Below are 23,779 nucleotides of genomic sequence, written 5' to 3'. Positions count from 1 at the left end.
TCCTTTGTAGGTGATGAGCAGCGTTTACACACAAAATCTGCACATTTGCGTTTCTTACTTTTTGCCCTGTGTTTGCCTACTTTTCTACTCGGGTTGTCATGATACCAGAAGTATCATGGCAAGCAAAAAAACATGAAGCAGACTTGAATTATTGAGGAAAACAGTCCTGATGTTGGAAACAAAGAGTCTTATGTTGTCACAGAGCCTTTTTGCCATTGAAAATCAATGTCGTAATATCACAATACTAGTATTTTGACAACCCTACTTTCTACCACTACATTCCTGAGTCAGAATCTACAATATTTGCTATAAATCTGCTAAAATATCTAGCTTGCTGAATGCTCAATAATTCATATGTAAAGCTTGTCTAACAAACCACAGACAGACAGTAGCAGTAGAAGTCAGACAGAGTAAGTGGTGTCTGGGGAATGCTTCTAGTTTGTCGACTGTATGAAGTCTATCACAGGATCATCAATAGGCATTCTGCTAGACTGACTGGACTGTTCGACTGCTATAATGTTGATTGATCTGTTGCTCATCTTCTCCTTGGGATGTGTGTGTATTTGTGCGTGTATGTGTCTGTGTTTGTCTGTGTATGTGTCTGTCTGTCTGTGTGCGCGTGTATGTTCATTTGTGCGTGTGTGCGTGAGCATATGTGTTTCTGTGGGTATGTATGGGTGAGTGTGTGTGTGTGTGTGTGTGTGTGTGTGTGTGTGTGTGTGTGAGTGTGTGTGTGTGTGTGTGCGCGTGTGCTTGTTTATGCCGTCTGGTGCAATTGGTGCTCGGCTGGATAATTAAAGAATCCTAATTGCATATTCACGAGTATGGTAATCAGGAATTCCTTTTGCTTATCCACAGTCAGAGGCATTAAAAATAGATCAAACTGCAAACCCTGCCACTACAGGCCTCCTGCTCCCTCTGTTATGACTGCATCTCTCCATCCTAACTCAATCTCTCTTTCCATCCATTCATCTCTTTAATTCCCGTTATCCAGTTGTCTACTAATGCCTCCATCCTGTCTTATTTCCAGCCCCCACATTCCCTCTGTTCTTCTGTCTCTCTCTCTCTCTCTCTTTTGTTTCTCTCCTTCCGGCATCCCCATTCCGTTTTTTTAGGAGAACATTCCGTCTGACAGTGCCTGTCTCAGTCCTTTCTGTCTCCTGGCCCCAGGAACTTCTGATAACCAGGAAATTGTACAGCCTCAATTTCTAGTGCCCACAACTGTACTATTTAATATTTTTGTTTCTGTTTCAAATTAAATTACACGTGCCCTGTCAAGTAGCTGCCAATCCCCCTCACCTTTAAACTGCCAATTCCCCCTCTCTGTCTCTGTTCTCCCCCTTTCTCTGATCTTTGGTTGGCATGTTCCAGGCGCACGCCCCATGCAGCACCCAGTCAGCAAGGCCTGGGAAGCTTCTCTCTATGCAATGCAACTTGAACTTCCTGAGAAAGAGAGAGGAGACATGGCTCTCAACGGAAGAAAAACAAATATTGGGAAAATCCTGGGAGGAGTTGTTGTGACAGGGTAGGAACCATAGTGTTGGTCAGTGTTTTCCAGGGGACCCTCATTCCTCATTACATTTGAATACATTTTTCTCTACAGTCTCTGATTCACCTATTCAGAACATGCCGTTGCACAAACAACATGCTGATCTAGGCACTGGTATTAGGCTATTTTAGCTAGCCAAGCTAACATTTGCTTTGGCTCACTTCATTTAGCTAGCTAGCCAGTTAACTAACGATTATTAGTGTTAACACAAACGTTTTGGGCACAACTTGCTATGAAAATACTAACTAAGTAGCTTTCTACAGAGAGTAAGATACACAAACAAATAGAATAATATAGATATTTAGATTAAGAAGCAGTGTGGAAAGCAGCATCGTTTTCACCAACATCTTGTTCCATTGACCATGTACGCCAAGTGGTTGAACAAGTTCACTGCTTGACTGACAGGGGTCAGGGTTTGTTGTATGGGAAGCATACTCATGTAGCAAACAAAGTCAATTATAATGCTGCGTTCATGAAATATGGTAAATACGAGCATATGCGACTTGGAAAAATACACTTGAACCCCCTCCAACTTGTAATTACTAGTGGGAAACTGGTCTATCATTCCTGTGCTTTGACTTCTCCCACATGCTGATGTTTAAGGAAATTACCTTTTTGATTTATTTATTTTTATTTTACTAGGCAAGTCAGTTAATTTCAATGATGGCCTAGGAACAGTGGGTTAACTGCCTGTTCAGGGGCAGAATGACAGATTTGTACCTTGTCAGCTTGGGGATTTGAACTTGCAACCTTTCGGTTAATAGTCCAACGCTCTAACCACTAGGCTACGCTGCCGCCCCACCTTGATGGCAGCATTTTCAGCAATTAAATGCAACAACAAAAATACAGTATTTTATAAAAACAAACAAGCTATTTATGTCACGTTCTGACCTTAGTTATTTTGTTATGTCTTTGTTTTAGTATGGTCAGGGCATGAGTTGGGTGGGTTGTCTATGTTTGTTTTTTGAGTTGGTATTTCTGTGTTTGGCCTGGTATTTTCTCAATCAGAGGCAGCTGTCAATCATTGTCCCGATTGAGAACCATACTTAGGCAGCCTGTTTTCACCCTTGATTTGTGGGTGATTCTTTTCTGTGTCTGTGTTCCACACGGAAAGGTTTGTGTTTTGTTATTTCACGTTGTTATTTTGTATTTTTTCAGTGTTCTATTAAAAATAATCATGAACACGTACACGCTGCGCATTGGTCTTCCGATCCTTCCTACTACTACTCATCAGAGGCGGAAGATGACAAATGTATATGTTTTGTGAACACTATAATTTGTTTATGAGCATGAAAGCTGTACTTTACGTTTATGGTTGACACATCTCTTCATTGATAGCAGTTTTCAATGTGTTCAAAGCATGTGAATGCAAACAACTTGTTGCCCCATGTAGAAAAAAACTGACATTTCATGCGGCATTTCAAAATTTGGCAGATTTACAGCCTCTTGCAATATGGATATTGCACATGTCAACATCACAATTTCAATGTGAATTCAATTACGTCAATGTGCAGCCCTTGCGGGCGTCAGTTAAATAAGTAGCCTATCTAGGCTACCTGCAGGCTACAGCAAATCTTGTGTGAATTCTTATGTGGATTATAATAAATTGACAATATTTGTGTATTTTTCGTTAGGGAAAATCAGTTTTTTTTAATCAATTGTTTTATGATACAGTATTATACAAGTCAAAAGATTGGACATACCTACTCATTCAAGGGTTTTTCTTTATTTTTCTACATTGTTTTATTTATTTTATTTTCTACATTGTAGAATAAAACTATTAAATAACATGTATGGAATCATGTAGTAACCAAAAAACTGTTAAAGAAATCAAAATATATTTAGTACCTTAGATTCTTCAAAGTAGCCACCCTTTGCCTTGATGACAGCTTTGCACACTCTTAGCATTCTCTCAACCAGCTTCACCTGGAATGCTTTTCCAACAGTCTTGAAGGAGTTCCCACATATGCTAAGCTGCTTTTGTTGGCTGCTTTTCCTTTACTCTGTAGTCCAACTCAACCCAAAACATCTCAATTGGGTTGAGGTCTGGTGATTGTGGAGGCCAGGTCATCTGATGCAGCATTCCCTCACTCTCCTTATTGGTAAAATAGCCCTTACACAGCCTGGAGGTGTGTTGGGTCATTGTCAAGTGGAAAAAAAGATTGTCCCGCTAAGCACAAACCAGATGGGATGGCGTATCGCTGCAGAATGCTGTGGTAGCCATGCTGGTTAAGTGTGCCTTGAATTCTAAATAAATCACAGACAGTGTCACCAGCAAAGCACCTCTAAACTATCACACATCGTCCTGCATGCTTCACAGTGGGAATCACACATGCTCTGCACCTACTCTGCATCTCTCGAATACACGGCGGTTGGAACCATAATTCTCAAATTTGGATTCATCAGACCAACTTACAGATTTCCACCAATCTAATTTCCATTGCTCGTGTTTCTTGGCCCAAGCAAGTCTCTTCTTATTATTGGTGTCCTTTAGTAGTGGTTTCTTTGCAGCAATTTGACAATGAAGGCCTGATTCCCATAGTCTCCTCTGAACAGTTGATATTGAGATGTGTCTGTTACTTTAACTGTGTGAAGAATTTATTTGGGCTGGAATTTCTGAGGCTGGTAACTCTAATGAACTTATCCTCCGCAGCAGAGGTAACTCTGGGAATTCCTTTCCTGTGGCGGTCCTCATAAGAGCCAGTTTCATCATAGCGCTTGAAGGTTTTTATGACTGCACTTGAAGAAACGTTCAAATTTCTTTAAATTTTCCGGATTGACTGACCTTCATGTCCTAAGGTAATGATGGACTGTCATTTCTTTTTGCTTATTTGAGCTGTTCTTGCCGTAATATGGACTTGGTCTTTTACCAAATAGGGCTATGTTCTGTATATCACCCCTACCTTGTCATAACACAACTGATTGGCTCAAATGCATTAAGAAGGAAATAAATTCCACAAATGTACTTTTAAAAAGGCACACCTGTTAATTGAAATGCATTCCAGGTGAATATCTCATGAAACTGGTGGCAGTTAGCCTAGTGGTTAGAGTGTTGGACTTGTAACCGAAAGGTTGCAGGATTGAATACCTTAGCTGACAACATAAACATCTGTTGTTCTGCCCATGAACAAGGCAGTTAACCCACTGTTCCTAGGCTGTCATTGAAAATAAGGATTTGTTCTTAACTGACTTGCCAAGTAATATAAAAGCTGGTTGAGAGAATGCCAAGGCAAAGTGTGGCTACTTTGAAGAATCTCAAATAAAAAAATATTGCTTGATTTGTTTAACACTTTTTTGGTTATTACATGATTCCAAATGTGTTATTTCATAGTTTTGATGTCTAAACTATTATTCTAAAAAAAACTTGAATGTGTAGGTGTGTCCAAACTTTTGACCAGTACTCTGTTTGAGACAAGCAATCAGCAAAAATAAATTAATGGTTAAGTTAGTGCCTGTGTGATCCAGTGGGTACAGCTCCTGATAATGGCACACATATGCAAGAGTTGGCATGGGTTTTAAAATGGTCCACTAATGCCCTTTTAATTTTTGGAAGAGATAGTACTTTTCTGGTTACTCTCTGTGGGCTGTACTTGTACTCTTACTCAAGTAATTTTTGAAGGAAGTAACTTACTTTTTTCTCCTTTACATTTGACCAAATCACTTTAGTTACATAGATGTATATTATCATATCGTCACTGTCTAATTAAAACCACCTCAGCAAAGTTGTGATTTTCTTTTTTTACATGATACTATTGGTTCCCCTTAGGTTTGTATTACATTTTGCAATCCCTTAACCAATCAAATTTATTCAAAATAGCTTGCCATCAAAAACTCTTCAAGTCCATTGGCTCTCTAAGTTGTCCGTCAAATCCAGTTTTATCTCCACCATGACTTTTGAAGTGAAGCTCATATCTTTTGTTCTTGGCTTTTTAGCAAGACGCAATCAGAGGTAAGTCACACTTTAATTACCTTCTGCCTTTGTAATATTATATATGACTGGAGAAATATAAGTATTTCCAAAATATAATTATGTTGCTATTGTGTTTTGAGGACAAATGCAAATCAAATGGCTAGTTAGCTAGCTTTGGCTAACCCAGAATCTGACAGATAATGTTTACTGTTTTTAGCTCTCCGTATAATCTCTGTTTGTTGGCCAACTAGCCAATTTGTCATTGGCATAATGAATTAATAGATTAATCAGATGTGTGTGGAAATAGCTGCAGTGTCAACCATGTAGCTAGCTAACGTTAGCTAGATCAATGGGTCAGTCCACTGTAGCATTTTCCCACACATTGCTCTCTCTCTCTCTCTGTCTGTGTGTGTAAATGTCATTCTGTTTTTATGACAAAGTATAAGCACGTTTGTCAAATAATCAGTGTATCATCTAAATACGCTTTTTGTGTTATATAGAAATCTAGATTTTTTTGTCTGTCTTATTTACAGCTTGTAGCGGCACAACCAAGGGGGGAGGAGAATGGACCAGCCAAGAAATGAAAATACCCTTCAGAGTGGAAAAGAGAGGTTCGGAAGAAAAGGAGAATGGAATCTAAATCTGGTTTTGTCTAGAAGGGATACAGCTTTTGTAAAAAATAATAATACTTTTCGTTGCAGGTTAGGAAAATTAACATAGCAAGTTACGAGGAGTAGGTTAAGGTCAGGAAATGGGTTAGGGTTAGCAAAAATGTACATAAAACATTTTTAGACATCAATTTAATCCATGTTGAAATGTGTCTGATTTGCATACTAGTAACATGATTGATGGTGACATTTCAATATTGGTTGTTTGACTGCTGTAACACTTACCTGTTCATTCTGAGTGAAAGATTAAACATCGGACTTGGTGTAAATATTTTTAGTAAGCATTTCCCATCACATGAACTTGAAATGATAGTATGAAATACATTTTCATTAATGCTATTGAAATTGGAAAATTATTCCATTGTCTCGAGTACCATACACCTTTTTATGAAATTGTGCACATTGATAGACATTAAGTCAACTTTGAATGACCTGTTAGCAGTTGATGTTACTCTTCAATAACACAGACCCCAAGACAAATCAGGGGGAGAAAAATAGGTTTATTCAAAGAGGACAAATCATAGAGAGAGGTAGTAGATGTTCATTCTCCCCTGTCCTCAGTGATTCTCTTCACAGCACAAAGGTACAGGATGTAGTTTTATAACCCAACCCTAGCCTGTGGTTGACCAATTAGAATTCCTTGCAATAAAACTGGGCCAATGGCCAAATAACAAGTATCCTATTTCAGCCTTAATAATCAATGTATAGACAAATTCCTCCCATATCTCTGACCCATTGATCTTTAATTTCATATTACAATTTTATTTTCCATTGATCGTTAGTACTCCATTGACTTTTAGTCCTCTTGACCTTCTGCATTGTGTATTTATCTTCAAAAAATCTTAAACTCCCCCCTAGACCATTTTAAAAATAAATATACTTAGAGAACATGAAACAATAGACAGTTTAAAAAACATTATCAATAAGTTGGGTGGGGTGGCTGGTAGCCTCATGGTTGGAGTGTTGAGTCAGTAACTGAAAGGTTGCTGGATCAAATCCCCAAACTGAGAAGGTAAAATCTGTCATTTTGCCCCTGAACAAAGCAGTTAACCTACATTAGCAGGTGTAATGATGATATCCCTTACGATACCTACCACATCCTGTATTAGGAGGAAACACACAAAATAAATAATTGTCTACAAGGCAATACTATTCAATCACCCTATTGGCAAGGTAGTCATTCACCAAGTCCTTTAAAAGTGACCAGCTCTTCCACACTGGTATCAGTCCCACATAGATAACTATTAGAAATGATGTTCTGACAGTCTGCCGGTAGTGAGGAATTCTTCTTCCATTCCACTGGTTGATAAGGACTTCTGTAATGAACACTTCACCGGTGGTCTTGTATCGTTTCAGGTACAGTCCTTGGGTCAAGGGATATTACTGCAACTTCAGACTGTAGATTATCATAACCTGTAATGAAGGAAACAAAAAAATGAAAGTAACATGTCTTGGTTTGAAGAGAAATTTATATTTCCCTAAGTAAGCATGTCCCAATTTGCAGGAAAAAGTTGGACATTTCACCTAGATATCCCTAATATGATGACTGCGGTGTACAACATAGAAGGTCATCAGGTTCTGATCATCTTACTATGCTTCTTCACCTCAGATTGGCCCCCGATTGCTAATCAATCAGGTCTTTATTCTCCAGGCTCCGCTTTGTCATCAAAATGGACAACTTTGCAATGAGTGACATGTATCCATCGTTATTTTCCCTGGACTTTTACTGTTGACCTCGTTATGAGCAAAACTTGATAAGGACCTTCCCATTTTGGCCCTAATGTCTCTAGTACATAGTAAAGCAATTATCACCTATTGTCCTGGCACTACGTCAAGTCCCCCCTCGGGAGTTATTCCCCACGTCTCTTTTACTTGTCTGTCCATGATTTTTCTATGTGCTTTCATCTTCAAAATTGCAACTTGTCCAGTTAACTGGGGAGCATTCAGTTGAGCTATCATCTCCAGTCCATTCTTCACAGGAGCTCCCAGTGGTGTCATGAAACCTCTATTTTCCCATATTTCTCCACAGTCATGGATAACGCCAAAGCATTCCTTGAGTATATGTAGATATTAGCTGTTTTTCCTTCATCCTGTTTGCATGCTTCTGTCAAAGGCACCAAATCCGCCACTTGTGCTGATGTTCCTGCAGGGTAACATGCCTGATACTATCACATTGTCCATTGTAGTAACTGTCAAGCCTGCCTTCCTCACACACCCCTCCACAATGCTTGAACCACCTGGGAATAAGATACACTCAGGGTTTTCCAAAGTATGAATCTTAATAAACCCATCAGAGAGCTGATCCAAAACCGACTCACAACAGTCGTGTTCAAGTAATGTGGTATCTGGAGGAATCATCAGAGTAGCTGGATTACATGGTGTGCCACGGTGTATGATGATGGTTGGAGCCTACAACACAGTTGACCATTTGTTCCAATGAGCAACTATGACCTGTGCAGCTCGATTCATTGTCAAAATGAACAGCATGTTGTATGAACAGCATGTTTGCAGAATGTGCCTTTTCAACTATACCCATGTACCATAGATCTTTAATCACTACTTTAGTAGCAGCCATTGCTTCCTTTCTAATGATATACAGTGCCTTGCCAAAGTATTCGGCCCCCTTGAACTTTGCAACCTTTTGCCACATTTCGGGCTTCAAACATAAAGATATAAAACTGTATTTTTTGTGAAGAATCAACAAGTGGGACACAATCATGAAGTGGAACGACATTTATTGGATATTTCAAACTTTTTAACAAATCAAAAACTGAAAAATTGGGCGTGCAAAATTATTCAGCCCCTTTACTTTCAGTGCAGCAAACTCTCTCCAGAAGTTCAGTGAGGATCTCTGAATCATCCAATGTTGACCTAAATGACTAATGATGATAAATACAATCTACCTGTGTGTAATCAAGTCTCCGTATAAATGCACCTGCACTGTGATAGTCTCAGAGGTCCGTTAAAAGCGCAGAGAGCATCATGAAGAACAAAGAACACACCAGGCAGGTCCGAGATACTGTTGTGAAGAAGTTTAACCTCTTACACGGATTTTTTTGGATACAAAAAAAGCATATTTCCCAAGAAAACACTCTTTAAACATCCCAAGGCAAAACCAAGATGACTGCATCCAGGAAATGCAGGCTCTGCATGATCTCCTTATAATATTGTGTCTGCCATTGTGACGTATTTGTAGGCAGATCGTTGGAAGATTGACCATAAGAGACCACATTTACCACGTGTCCACCCGGTGTCCTGCGCCGAAATTGGTGCGCAAAAGTCACCTGCCAGTATTTTTCCATGGGGCACAGAGAGAGAAGCAAGCTTCCACGAACTGCATGTCAATGAAGAGATATGTGAAAAAACACCTTGAATGCTCTTCAAAGGTAAATTATTTTATTTATTTGGTTATCTGGCTTTTGTGAAAATGTTGCGTGCTACATGCTACACAAAATGCTATGCTAGCTTTGCATACTCTTACACAAATTAGTCAATTTCTATGGTTCAAAAGCATATTTTGAAAATCTTGACAGTGTTGTTAAGAAAAGGCTAAGCTTGAGAGCAAACGCATTATTTTAATTTTTTTGCGATTTTCAGAAATCGTTAACGTTTGCAAGTTATGCTAATGAGCCTGAGGCTTAGTCACAATCCCGGATCCGGGATGGGAGGCTTTAAACATCCCAAGGAGCACTGTGCAAGCGTATAATATTGAAATGGAAGGAGTATCAGACCACTGCAAATCTACCAAGACCTGGCCGTCCCTCTAAACTTTCAGCTCATACAAGGAGAAGACTGATCAGAGATGCAGCCAAGAGGCCAATGATCACTCTGGATGAACTGCAGAGATCTACAGCTGAGGTGGGAGACTCTGTCCATAGGACAGCAATCAGTTGTATATTGCACAAATCTGGCCTTTATGGAAGAGTGGCAAGAAGAAAGCCATTAATTAAAGATATCCATAAAAAGTGTTGTTTAAAGTTTGCCACAAGCCACCTGGGAGACACACAAAACATGTGGAAGAAGGTGCTCTGGTCAGATGAAACCAAAATTGAACTTTTTGGCAACAATGCAAAACGTTATGTTTGGCGTAAAAGCAACACAGCTCATCACCCTGACCACACCATCCCCACTGTCAAACATGGTGGTGGCAGCATCATGGTTTGGGCCTGCTTTTCTTCAGCAGGGACAGGGAAGATGGTTAAAATTGATGGGAAGATGGATGGAGCCAAATACAGGAACATTCTGGAAGAAAACCTGATGGAGTCTGCAAAAGACCTGAGACTGGGATGGAGATTTGTCTTCCAACAAGACAATGATCCAAAACATAAAGCAAAATCTACAATGGAATGGTTCAAAAATAAACATATCCAGGTGTTAGAATGGCCAAGTCAAAGTCCAGACCTGAATCCAATCGAGAATCTGTGGAAAGAACTGAAAACTGCTGTTCACAAATGCTCTCCATCCAACCTCACTGAGCTCGAGCTGTTTTGCAAGGAGGAATGGGAAAACATTTCAGTCTCTCGATGTGCAAAACTGATAGAGACATACCCCAAGTGACTTACAGCTGTAAGGGAATACCCCCCTGTATTGGACAAAAATGAATGGCAAACCATTGGCATAGTACAAACCATGTACACAATGGCCAATACCACCCAAATCGGCGTTGATTCATGCAAAATGTACTTCAAATGCCATATGGCAATTGCCAGTTGTAACACTTCAAAAATCCAACAGGTGGCGTGTGCGCTCCACCGTGGTTTTTCATATTGAAAATGGACTCCAAGTCAACATCCAAAAGCCAAATTTTGAAAAAATGGATTTTTTGTCAAAAACTTATCACCCCTTAAAAAAGTGCTTTCTGGACCGTTTTTCGAAATTCTTTTGCTTTTTTTGTCAATTACACATGTGTAAGAACTGTATGAATATACTTTTGTCCAATTTTATTACCATAATTTTTTTTTTTTTACTTGTGCATTAGGCATATGTTTTCTCCATTTGGAACATGATTTCATAAGTCAAAAGTCAAAAGTCAATAATTGCAAAATTTCATAAAAAACTTCACACACCCCTAAAAAAGTGCTTTCTGGACCGTTTTTCGAAATTCTTTCAAATTTTGTGTCAATTACACACGTATAAGAACTGTATCAACATACTTTAGTCATATTTTATTATCATAATTTTTTATTTTTTTTACTTGTGCATTAGGCATATGTTTTCTCCATTTGGAACATGATTTCATAAGAAGTCAAAAGTCAATAATTGCAAAATTTCATAAAAAACTTCACACACCCCTAAAAAAGTGCTTTCTGGACCGTTTTTCGAAATTCTTTCAAATTTTGTGTCAATTACACACGTATAAGAACTGTATCAACATACTTTAGTCATATTTTATTATCATAATTTTTTTTTTTTTTACTTGTGCATTAGGCATATGTTTTCTCCATTTGGAACATGATTTCAGAAATTTGAAGTCAAAAGTCAAAAATTGCAAAATTTCATAAAAAACTCGGGATCACACACCCCAAAAAGTGATTTCATCATGTCCATTTGTTTATGTTTTTCACTTTTGAAATTGCATTTAGAATTTTGTGTCAATTACATCACCAATTTGTATAAGAACTGTATCAACATACTTTAGTCATATTTTATTATCATAATTTTTTTATTTTTAACTTGTGCATAAGGCATATGTTTTGCAAATGGGGGCCAAATGTCATAAGAAATTTGACATGAGCCAAGTATCACATACTTTAAAAATCCTGCAGAAATGCAAAATTGACTGGCCTGATGAACTCGGGATTGCCGGGCAGTGATTGTTGTTCCTTTCAATCACTCGTGGTGTTGATTTCATCATGTCCATTTGTTTATGACTTTTCTAAATCACTTTTGCAAAGTCAAACTGTGCATTTGCAATATGGATTCACCATCACCAATTTGTCATGCCATCTAAAAGGTTTCTAAAGTGCAGGAACAAAGCTAAATTGACTGTCAGTCTCTACACACCCCGATGTCCCTCCATCGGGATGGCTGTATCAGTGATTTGTTTTCCTCTGGGAAAAATGACTGATTTACAGTTTGGGGGTTGATTTCAGAATGTTTTAACCCTTTGGTGATGGTACCTCACTGTTAAAACATATTATGCAAATGTTTTTCTTTACGTTTTGACTGATTTAAAGTTCACTATGTCCAAAATTGCAGGCAGGAATGCAAAGGGTGATTTTGACTGGCCCGATGAACAGGTCTTATAGTGGCCTGATGGACTGGGAAGACAGTGATTCATACAGCATTCATAACCCATTTAGACTCCAGGTTGTATTTAGGGGAGGGTTGTATTCCAGGGAATGTCCATTTGGTGATGTTTCTCACTCTTGCAAAGTCACTGTGCATTTGCAATATGGTTAACTGGGCATTCACCATCACCAATTTGTCATGCTTCTAAAAATCATGCAGGAATCACCCAAAATCAAATGACGTTCTGGCCCGATGGGAACTCGGGATGGCTGGGCAGTGATACTAAGCGGGATATCCTGAACTCCACGGCCTTGGGATTATGTTGATGCCATTGCCTGCTCTCTGTGTCTTGGTGATCCATCCTTGCTGTGTGTGTGTGAGAGAGCTTTTCTTTGACATCTGTTGGGAGAAATGAGTGATTTTAGTTCAGTTCACATATGAAGTTTTGAAAAGGACCTTTTTATCCCTTGGATACAGCCACTATGTCACCATTTAAGGTACTTCCTGTTGGCACAGGAAGCTATAAATAAACTCATATCCTCATTGGGGTATGCCTTTACAGAATCCTGAGTTTTAAGTCTTTACGTTAAGAACTGAGTTATTTACGGAGGGTTTAGTGAGTGTGTGTTATTTCAGAAAATCATAGAAAATCACAGAAATGTCGCAGAGCTCCGCAGCACACTTTAAAAATATTCGTATGAACACCCTGCAACTGGATCTGTAACCGTTGAAAAAAAAACACCTATATTTGAACATCACAAATCTGCCATCGTACGATTTCTCTTAAATGATGATAGATAAATGGCTGATTTTTTTTTATTGACACCGGAGGCTCCTTGACTTTGACATGAAGTGAAAAAATCATTTCTCTATTTTCATTTTGGACCTTTAATCCCAGAAAAATGGCCATAACTCAAAAACCGTTGAGGCCTAGACGCCATCTTGTTCGGGGCCAACTGCCCATTATGCCAAACCTATGCTCACCAAGTTTCGGCTTCGAAATATTTTCAGTTTTCGAGATATGGCCCGTCGTGTTTCGTGATGATTTGTCAAATTGCAATATGATTGCTTATGCCCTCTTGTGGGATTTTCCGGCATAGCGGAAAAATGGACCAAAATTGGATTATTTTATAAAACGAAAACCGAATGTCCGACAAAGTTCATTTGATGACTTCCCGGTAGGTCTGGCCCTGCCGCTCGGCCCGACGCCGTCCCCGAATTTTAAAAATGTTTTCGGACGTCTAGTAAGGGACGGTACATTTGCAATATGGACTTTCTCACTAACCATACGGTAAATGTCGAAATGTTCCCTTAAGGTATGTAATCGCAGCAAAAGGTGGCGCTACAAAGTATTAACTTAAGGGGGCTGAATAATTTTTGCACGCCCAATTTTTCAGTTTTTGATTTGTTAAAAAAGTTTGAAATATCCAATAAATGTCGTTCCACTTCATGATTGTGTCCCACTTGTTGTTGATTCTTCACAAAAAATACAGTTTATATCTTTATGTTTTAAGCCTGAAATATGGCAAAAGGTCGCAAAGTTCAAGGGGGCCGAATACTTTCGCAAGGCACTGTATATTCCATCCACCAGCTGAGATGGGACATAAGAGGCGGTCTGTTTCCCGCCATAGCATCCAACAAACTGCTGCTGTGCTGGAGAGAGCTTCTTAAATTTCTGCATCAGCATTGTGTCGTTGGTGCTGTTGTCCTGTTTCCATTCTCCCTTAGACGTACCCTGCTTCTCCTGGCCATTCCTCATAAGGACACGTTTTCTTTTCCAAATGGCTTGTTGCCAGTGACCAGAAATCACAAAATAATGACATTCACCAGGTCTCTCTTCTGCTGAATGAATAATGTGGTTGATTACACTCGGAACCTGCACAACTCTGATATCAGCCCGTTTATTATGTTTATTGATGCTTCTGTCCAGTTGTGACAATCTGACGATGATGTCACCGTAGTTTTGTCTCTCCCAATCAGTAGTTGTGTAAACAAAAGTTTTTCGCAGATCCTTGTGTATGGATTGCATCAGCTGATCGGTGATTGGACCATTTTTGGAGGAATTGAGTGCTGCTTCATCTTCCACGTCGGGTATCCCACTGTGTCTAAGCACCTCTGCGCTAAACCTTTCTTCAAATTCAACAAACGGTTCTTTCGGTTTTTGAACACATTTTGTTCTCTCTCCCTAATGGGTGGTCAGAACCTTAAGGAAACCATGTATGGTTCTCCATCCATCGGCCACATATTGCTCTTCACCACCCACAGCTATATAAAGTCTTTCTTTAATTATGCCATGTTCACGGTTGTTCAAAACAAAGGCTAATAACTGGAATCCATCATAAGGATGTAGATTGTAGAGTTTCTTAAATGGTCAAATGGTCCCAAGTCTTCATATCCACATCTCGTAAACTGCAAAGTTTTTGACCATTCATCCAACTGTTTTGGAGATGCTGATTTATGTGTGATTGCTGTCACCGGGGTTTGTCTTTACTACCTTTTACAGCCTGTGTTCTGGTTGGCCTAAGACATCATTTGTCACCGCTTTCAGTATCTATTGACTCAAAGCCAGTCAAGCCAGATGCTTGAAACCCGATCATCCTTGCGCAACTCAGGTGGGGACCAAGTCTGTTTTTATGATTCTTGCCTGTAATTGTTGAATTTCTTATTTTAAGGATTTGATCTGTTCACCAAGAGCCCTGAAATGTTCTTTATCTCTCTGCAATGTTCTATCACGGATATCAAGACAGGATTTCTCATCCCTCTTCCTTACTTCGGCTAATACAGTTAAAGACCATATTGTTTTTTTCAACGAGTTAGACATTGCCTGTATTTTTCCCCAAGCGTTTTATATATCAGACAGATTACATATTCCATCTTTGTCAACAATGACATAATATTTCTTTTTATCTCTTGCCTACACTTCTCTACTTTGAAATTGATCTTCATATCACTAGACAGTGAATTTAAAATGTTTTTTTTATGTTCACATCCGGAGGAGCTGTTCCGCCTTTCTCCAGAGTGGTTTTCTCACATTAACTAAAAAATGTGTATAATTTCAAATCAAATTGTTATTTGTCACATGCGCCGAATACAACAGGTGTAGATCCTACAGTGAAATCCTTACTTACAAGCCCTTAACCAACAATGGAGTTTTAAGAAAATAACCCCCAAAAAGAAGAGATAATAAAAACAAATAATTAAGGAGCAGCAGTAAATAACAAAAGCGGGACTATATAGAGGGCGTACCGGTTCAGAATCAATATGTCAATGTGCGGGGGCACTGGTGTCGAGGTCATTAAGGTAATTATGTACATGCAGGTAATGATATTAAAATGGCTATGCATAGATAATAACAGAGAGTAGCAGCAGCGGGGAGAGGGGGTCAAATAGTCTGGGTAGCCATTTGATTAGCTGTTCAGGAGTCTTATGGCTTGGGGGTAGAAGCTGTTTAGAAATTACTTGGATCTAGAATTGGCGCCCGATACTGCTTTCCGTGCGATAGAAGAGAGAACAGTCTATGACTAGGGTGGCTGGAGTCATTGACAATTTTTAGGGCCTTCCTCTGACACCGCCTGGTATAGAGGTCCTGGATGGCAGGATATGCACTACCCTCTGTAGTGCTGAGCAGTTGCCATAGCAGGCAGTGATGCAACCTGTCAGGATGCTCTCGATGGTGCAGCTGTAAAACTGTTTGAGGATCTGAGGACCCATGCCAAATCTTTTCAGTCTCCTGAGGGGGAATAGGTTTTGTCCTGCCCTCTTCACGACTGTATTGGTGTGCTTGGACCATGTTAGTTTGTTGGGGATGTGGATACCAAGGAACTTGAAGCTCTCGACCTGCTCTACTACAGCCCAGCCGATAAGAATGGGGGCGTGCTCGGTTCTCATTTTCCTGTAGTCCACAATCATCTCCTTTGTCTTGATCACATTGAGGGAGAGGTTATTGTCCTTGCACCACACGGTCAGGTCTCTGACCGCCTCCCTATAGCCTGTCTCATCATTGTCGGTGATCAGGCCTACCACTGTTGTGTGATCAGCAAACATAATGATGGTGTTGGAGTTGTGCCTGGCCATGCAGTCATGATTGAACAGGTAGTACAGGAGGGGACTGAGCATGCACCCCCTGAAGGCACCCTGTGTTGAGGTTCAGCGTGACGCATGTGTTGTTCCCTACCCTTACCACCTGGGGGCGGCCCATCAGGAAGTCGAGGATCCAGTTGCAGAAGGAGGTGTTTAGACCCAGGGTCCTTAGCTCAGTGATGAGCTTTGAGGGCACTATGGTGTTGAACGCTGAGCTGCAATCAATGACTAGTATTCTCACATAGGTGTTCCTTTTGTCCTGGTGGGAAAGGACAGTGTGGAGTGCAATAGAAATTGCATCATTTGTGGATCTGTTGGTGCGGTATGCATATTGGAGTGGCATATGGTATTGATGTGAGCCATGACCAGCCTTTCAAAGCATTTCATGGCTACAGACGTGAGTGCAACGGGTCGGTAGTCATTTAGGCAGGTTACCTTACTGTTCTTGGGCACAGGGACTATGGTGGTCTGCTTGAAACATGTTGGTATTACAGACTCAGACAGGAGAGGTTGAAAATGTCAGTGAAGACACTTTCCAGTTGGTCAGCATGCTCGGAGTACACATCCTGGTAATCCATCTGGCCCTGTGGCCTTGTGAACTTTGACCTGTTTAAAAGTCTTACTCACATCGGCTGCAGAGAGCGTGATCACACAGTCATACGGACCAGCTGATTCTATCATGCATGTTTCAATTACTTGCCTTGAAGCAAGCATAGAAGTTATTTAGCTCGTCTGGTAGGCTCATGTCACTGGGCAGCTCTCGGTTGTGCTTCCCTATGTAGTCTGTAATAGTTTGCAACCCTGCCACAGCCGACGAGCGTCGGAGCCAGTGTGGTATGATTCGATATTAGACCTGTATTGATGCTTTGCCTGTTTGATGGTCCGTCTGAGGGTATAGTGCGATTCCTTATAAGCTTCCGGGTTAGAGGTCCGCTCCTTGAAAGCGGCAGCTCTGCGCTTTAGCCAGGTTTGAATGTTTCTTGTAATCCATGGCTTATGGTTTGGGGAATGTAGGTACAGTCGCTGTGGGGACAACGTCCTCGATGCATTTATTGATGAAGCCAGTGACTGATGTGGTGTCCTCCTCAATGCCATCGGAAGAATCGTGGAATATATTCAAGTCTGTGCGAGCAAAACAGTCCTGCAGTTTAGCATCTGCTTCATTTGACCACTTTTTTTACAGACCAAGTCACTGGTGCTTCCTGCTTTAATTTTTGCTCGTAAACAGGAATCAGGAGGATAGAGGTCAGATTTACCAAATGGAGGGCAAGGGATAGCTTTGTATGGGTCTTTGTGTGTGAAGTAAAGGTGGTTAGAATTTCTTCCCCTCTGGTTGCACATTTAACATGGTGATAGAAATTTGGTAAAACTGATTTAAGTTTCCCTGCATTAAAGTCACCGGCCACCAGGAGCGCCACCTCTGGTTGAGCGTTTTCCTTTTTGCTTATGGCGGGAATACAGCTCATTGAGTGTGGTTTTATTGACAACTTCGCTCTGTGGTGGTATGTAGACAGCTACGAAAAATACAGCGGAAAACTCCCTTGGTAGATAGTGTGGTCTACAGCTTATCATGAGATACTCTACCTCAGACGACCAAAACTTTGAGACTTACTTAGATATTGTGCACCAGCTGTTGTTTACATAAATGCATAGGCCCCCGCCCTAGGCTCTCCAGAGGGTAGTGAGGTCTGCACAACGCATCACCGGAGGCAAAATACCTGCCCTCCAGGACACCTACACCACCCGATGTCACAGGAAGGCCATAAAGATCATCAAGGACAGCAACCACCCGAGCCACTGCCTGTTCACCCCGCTATCATCCAGAAGGCGAGGTCAGTACAGGTGCATCAAAGCAGGGACTGAGAGACTGAAAAACAGCTTCTATTTCAAGGTCATCAGACTGTTAAACAGCCACCGCTAACATTGAGTGGCTGCTGCCAACACACTGACTCAACTCCAGCCACTTTAATAATGAGAATTGATGGGATTTGATGTAAAATATGCTACTTAATATAATGTTTACATACCCTACATTATTCATCTCATATGTCTATACTGTACTCTATATCATCTACTGCATCTTTATGTAATACATGTATCACTAGCCACTTTAAACTATGCCACTTTGTTTACATACTCATCTCATATGTCTATACTGTAGTCGATACCATCTACTGCATCTTGCCTATGCCGCTCTGTACCATCACTCATTCATATATCTTTATGTACATATTCTTTATCCCTTGTGGCAAAGAAGGGGGTCGAGAGATAAATGGCAGATATGTGAGAGCAGAACTAATAAACGGGCTCTGCCCGATCACTAAAATGGCCACCCCTGTCAGAACTACAGATCACAAAATGGTGATTTGGTGACAGTTTACCACGTAATTTGTGACAAACGCTCCTAACCTTGAAGAGGTTTGCCACATGTGGTGGAGAATGCGGTCATGGACTAACCATACCACTGGTTAGGTAGACGAAAAAGAAAAATGTTCAGTTAGCACTCCAAAGGGGTGTCAGGTTTTTTTTGTGTGACTTTGTTTGGTTTGGAGAGTTTCTCAGGAAAATGAGTATGGAGGGAGCCATACAGGCCCTGTTACAAGCGGCGGCCGCCCAACAAGAGGCAACTAAAGCTCAACAGATAGCTCATCAGGATGCAATGCGAATGTATCAGGACACGTTACAGGTCCAGCACCGCACCAACCAGCTGCTCAGAGAAGAGCAACAGAGAAACACCCGGGAGTTAAGAGAAGGCCTAAAGGGGCTAGCAGACCAAATTGGGGCTCAATTACCAGCTGCAAATACCCAGAGGTGGGCCAATAATTTTCTTCAAAAAATGAAAGCACAGGATGATGTGGAAGCATATCTTACCACCTTCGAAAGGACGGTGGGAGAAGTGAAGAGAGGGAGAAGTGGCCGAAAGAAGAATGGGCAGGGATTCTGGCACCATACCTGGCAGGGGACGCTCAAAAAGCGTATTTCGACCTGGAGTTGAAAGATGCACAGGATTACGATAAACTAAAGGGAGAGATCCTGACTAGACTGGGAGTGACCAATACCGTGAGGGCACACCGCTTCCATCAGTGGCCCAGCGACCGGGACAAACCCCACGAACACAGATGTTCGACTTGATTCACCTGGCACGGAAATGGTTGTGACCAGAGACTCGGTCATCCGCCGAGATCGTCGAGACCATCGTACTCAACCAGTTTCAGCGAGGTCTACCCCAAGAAGTGAGACGATGGGTTGGCCAGAACGAGGTACTTTCCGCCGACCATCTCGTGGGCCTGGTTGAAAGGTATTGTACGGCAGGAAAAGCTGAGCAGGCACAGGAGGAAAGATTCCCGTTCCCCAGGTCTGGGCGAACCAGCGGACAGGGTAAGGCTGTCCCAACATATGGAGGGGGAAGAGAGCAGCGTGGGGCCATGAGGAAAGAATCAGAATCAGGCCGAGACACTAAGGAAAAAAACGGAAACCGGGACTGGGTGTCGAGGGGGCCTCCCCCCGAACCCCTATTATGTGTTACAATTGTAATCAACCGGGACATATTGCAGCCTACTGCCCTATGAAAGAAGAGCCAATGAAATGTAACCTCGGTTAAAATGAAGATGATATACGGTATGCATGTCCTGCTGTAATCACTGTACTTGAAAGATCAAGAAACAAACATATGTGCAGGGTGAAGGTTGAAGGGAAAGAGGTTGAAGCACTGCTGGATTCCGGCAGTATGCTAACCCTGGTCGTTGCAAGCCTAGTGCCGAATCATAAATTGGATACAAGACAGGATATCAGTGTTACATGCATTCATGGGGATACCCGTCTGTACCCCACAGCCTCAGTGAGCATACAAACAGAGGGCGGTCTGTTGGATTATGAGGTCGGCGTGGTCCCAAAGATGCCATATGATGTAATATTGGGTAGAGACTTTCCTAACTTTGCAAAGTTAGGCCACAAAAATGGCATATTTGAGAAGCCAACAGCCCTGACCAAGCAGGAAGAAGCATGGGACCTTCAACCAAAGCCAAGAAAAGAGGGGGACAACATCACAGGTGCTTAGTAGGGGAGGAGGAGGATGAAGTGGCAAATCTCGCTGATAACGAACAGCCCGGTACTAGTGGGGCTGGGGTCGATCTGAATTCAGAGGACGACGATCTAGAACCAGCTGACCTGGCAGGGTCCTTGACTAATTTTGGGACGGCCCCAAACCAGGATCCAACCCTGCAGCAAGCCAGAGCAGATGTGCAGGTCGTAGATGGTACTCCCATAAATGTTGGGATGATGCCTAATAGTTTTCCCCTCTTCATCATGAAAAAGGTTTGGTGTACAGAGTCTCGAAAATAGGGGTTGATGTGGTGGAACAGTTGTTGGTTCCCACCCGGTACCGGAGGACAGTACTGGATCTAGCTCATGGGCACATTCTGGGTGGACACCTTGGTATCGATAAAAGCCGAGACTGGATTGTAAGGAGGTTTTACTGGCCAGGAATTCAAGCTGAAGTGGCTCGGCGTTGTGGAGAGTGCCCGGAGTGCCAGTTATTAACAGCTTCCCGACCAGCTGTTAGAACCCTGTTAGTGCCACTCCCCATAATCGAAACGCCATTTGAGAGGATAGCGATGGATTTAGTGGGCCCACTACCCAAATCCACCAGAGGGCACCAATACATTCTGGTCATTCTAGATTATGCCACTCGCTACCCAGAAGCCATTCCCCTTCGGACGATGGCTTCCAAGAATATTAGTGCTCTTGTTCACCAGGGTAGGGGTTCCAAAGGAGATCCTTACCGACCAGGGGACCCCCTTTATGTCCCGCCTTATGGCGGACCTTTGTAAACTGTGGCAGGTGAAACAGTTTAGGACATCGGTTTACCATCCTCAGACGGACGGGCTGGTTGAGAGATTCAACCGGACCCTGGAGTCAATGCTCAGGAAGGTAATCGATAAGGATGGGAAAACTGGGATTGCATGTTGCCGTGTCTGATATTTGCCATTAGAGAGGTTCCTCAAGCCTTGCTGGGGTTTTCTCCCTTTGAGCTGGTATATGGGAGGCATCCCCGGGGAATCTTAGACATCGCCTGGGAAAACTGGGAGCACCAATCCACCCCGTATACTAGTGTCATAGAGCATGTCACGGCAATGCAAGACAGGATAGCCACAGTCATGCCCATCGTCAGAGAGCACATGAGACAAGCACAAGAGCACCAGCGGCACACTTATAACCGGCAGGCTACCCTGAGGGAATTTCAACCGGGAGATAAGGTGTTAGTGTTGTTCCCCACGGCAGAGTGTAAACTACTAGCCACATGGAAAGGACCATATGAAGTACTGGAGAGAATAGGAGAAGTCAATTATCGGATCCGACAGCCAGGTCGACGGCCCCAGGAACAGATTTATCACATAAACCTGTTAAAAGCATGGAGAGAGAGAGAAACACTAATGGTCACATACCCCACACACACTCAGGAGACAGCCAAAGTAAATATTTCACCCACTCTGTCCCCAGCACAAGTACAGGAAGTAAAGACCCTGATCCAGAAAAACAGAGATGTGTTTTCAGAGGTACCTGGCCGAACTGAGGTTACGGCTCATGATATCGATTCCTTACCAGGGAGAAAAGTAAGCATGAGGCCATATCGGGTACCCGAGGCTCGACAGGCCGCAATTAGAGCAGAGACGGAGAAAATGTTGACAGCTGGAGTGATCGAAGAGTCACATAGTGAGTGGTCTAGCCCAATTGTGATGGTCTCCAAGCCCGATGGGTCTTTGCGGTTCTGTAACGACTTTCGGAAGGTAAATGAAATCTCCAAGTTTGATGCCTACCCCATGCCCCGAGTAGATGAACTACTGGAGAAAATTGGTAATGCTCGGTACATTACGACCCTTGATCTGACAAAAGGGTACTGGCAAATTCCTCTGACCCCAGGGCCAGACAAATTCCTAAAACCACACAAAGCTTACGTCGCAGCTTATTTAGATGACGTGGGGATCTACAGCCCAGATTGGGAATCCCACTTACCCCGGGTACAGGCAGTGTTAGACGCCCTTAGAAAGACAGGGCTCACGGCAAACCCTGCCAAGTGTTATGTGGGGTTCGAGGAAACAGAGTATCTGGGGTACACTGTGGGAAGAGGGTTAATCAAACCCCAACGTAAGAAGGTGAAGGCAATTAGAGAATGGCCGAAACCTGTAAATAAGAAGCAGGTTCGAGCCTTCCTAGGGATGACCGGTTACTACCGGAAGTTCATCCCAAGTTATGCCACAGTTTGCCGCCCCACTTACCGACATGACTTGAGCCAGAGGGCCAAACATGGTCAAATGGAATGAAAGGGCCACCAAAGCATTTAGGACATTACAGGAGGCTCTCTGCTGTGATCCAGTGCTGGTGGTACCCGACTTTGAGAGAGAGTTTGTGGTTCAGACGGATGCCTCAGAGGTCGGCTTGGGAGCAGTGCTATCCCAAGAGATAGAAGGGGTGGAACATCCCATCCTGTTTTAAAGCAGGAAGCTGGAACCACGGGAAACCATCTAGTCAGTCGTTGAGAAAGAGGCGCTGGCAGTAAAGTGGGCTCTAGAAAGCCTGAAATACTACCTGCTGGGGCGCCACTTCACCCTCATCAGTGACCATGCCCCACTCACCTGGATGCATAGGGCTAAAGAGAAGAACACTCAGGTGATGCGGTGGTTTTTGAGTCTCCAACCATTTCATTTTGACTTGAAACACAGAGCAGGGAAGGAAATGGGAAACGTGGATGGGTTATCCCGCATGCCCGCATATTTTGCTGCAGTAGCCCGACCTAGGGGGTCGGATCTAGGGGGAGAGATGTGTGGCAAAGAATGGGGTCAAGTGATAAATGGCAGATATGTGAAAGCAGAACTAATAAACGGGCTCTGCCCGATCACTAAAATGGCCACCCCTGTCAGAACTACAGATCACAAAATGGCCGACTGCCAAAACTACAAGTCCCAGAAGCAAGGGGAACCCTCAGAAGGTGGAGCCGACCCACAGATAAAGGGTCAAGAAAAACCAGGAAGAGGGTGAGAGAGTGCTGGAAGGATCTATGAACAATAGAGAAAGAGACAATAGAGATTGGCTGGATTTACCGTGTATGAGCTGGATTGTTTTGGACTTAACTGTTAGCGTTTGGATCTGGACCTACCGAGAACCCGATTCGTGTATCGAACCCTGCTATCCTTGACCTCACCTATGGTCTGGGTGGACCAGGATGGAGAAACAAACAAACAGGTACTGTCCTGTTCGAAAGAACTCTCATTCTTGGGTGATTTGGTGACAGTTTACCACGTAATTTGTGACAAGCGCTCCTAACCTTGAGAGGTTTGCCACACC

At 42.3% G+C, this 23,779-nt stretch overlaps 1 protein-coding gene across 1 annotated transcript in view; it reads left to right on the top strand.

The window, feature by feature from the left end:
* brsk2a (BR serine/threonine kinase 2a) overlaps window positions 1-23,779 on the top strand; it is a 557,365-nt gene that overhangs the window by 249,359 nt on the left and 284,227 nt on the right. The gene's annotated exons all lie outside the window — the stretch shown is intronic.

The sequence above is a fragment of the Oncorhynchus masou genome, chromosome 22 (genome assembly GCF_036934945.1).
Source record: "Oncorhynchus masou masou isolate Uvic2021 chromosome 22, UVic_Omas_1.1, whole genome shotgun sequence".
In the NCBI taxonomy this organism is placed as follows: domain Eukaryota; kingdom Metazoa; phylum Chordata; class Actinopteri; order Salmoniformes; family Salmonidae; genus Oncorhynchus; species Oncorhynchus masou.
Note: the sequence above shows the minus strand (reverse complement) of the source record. Positions and strands in the feature narration are given on the sequence as shown.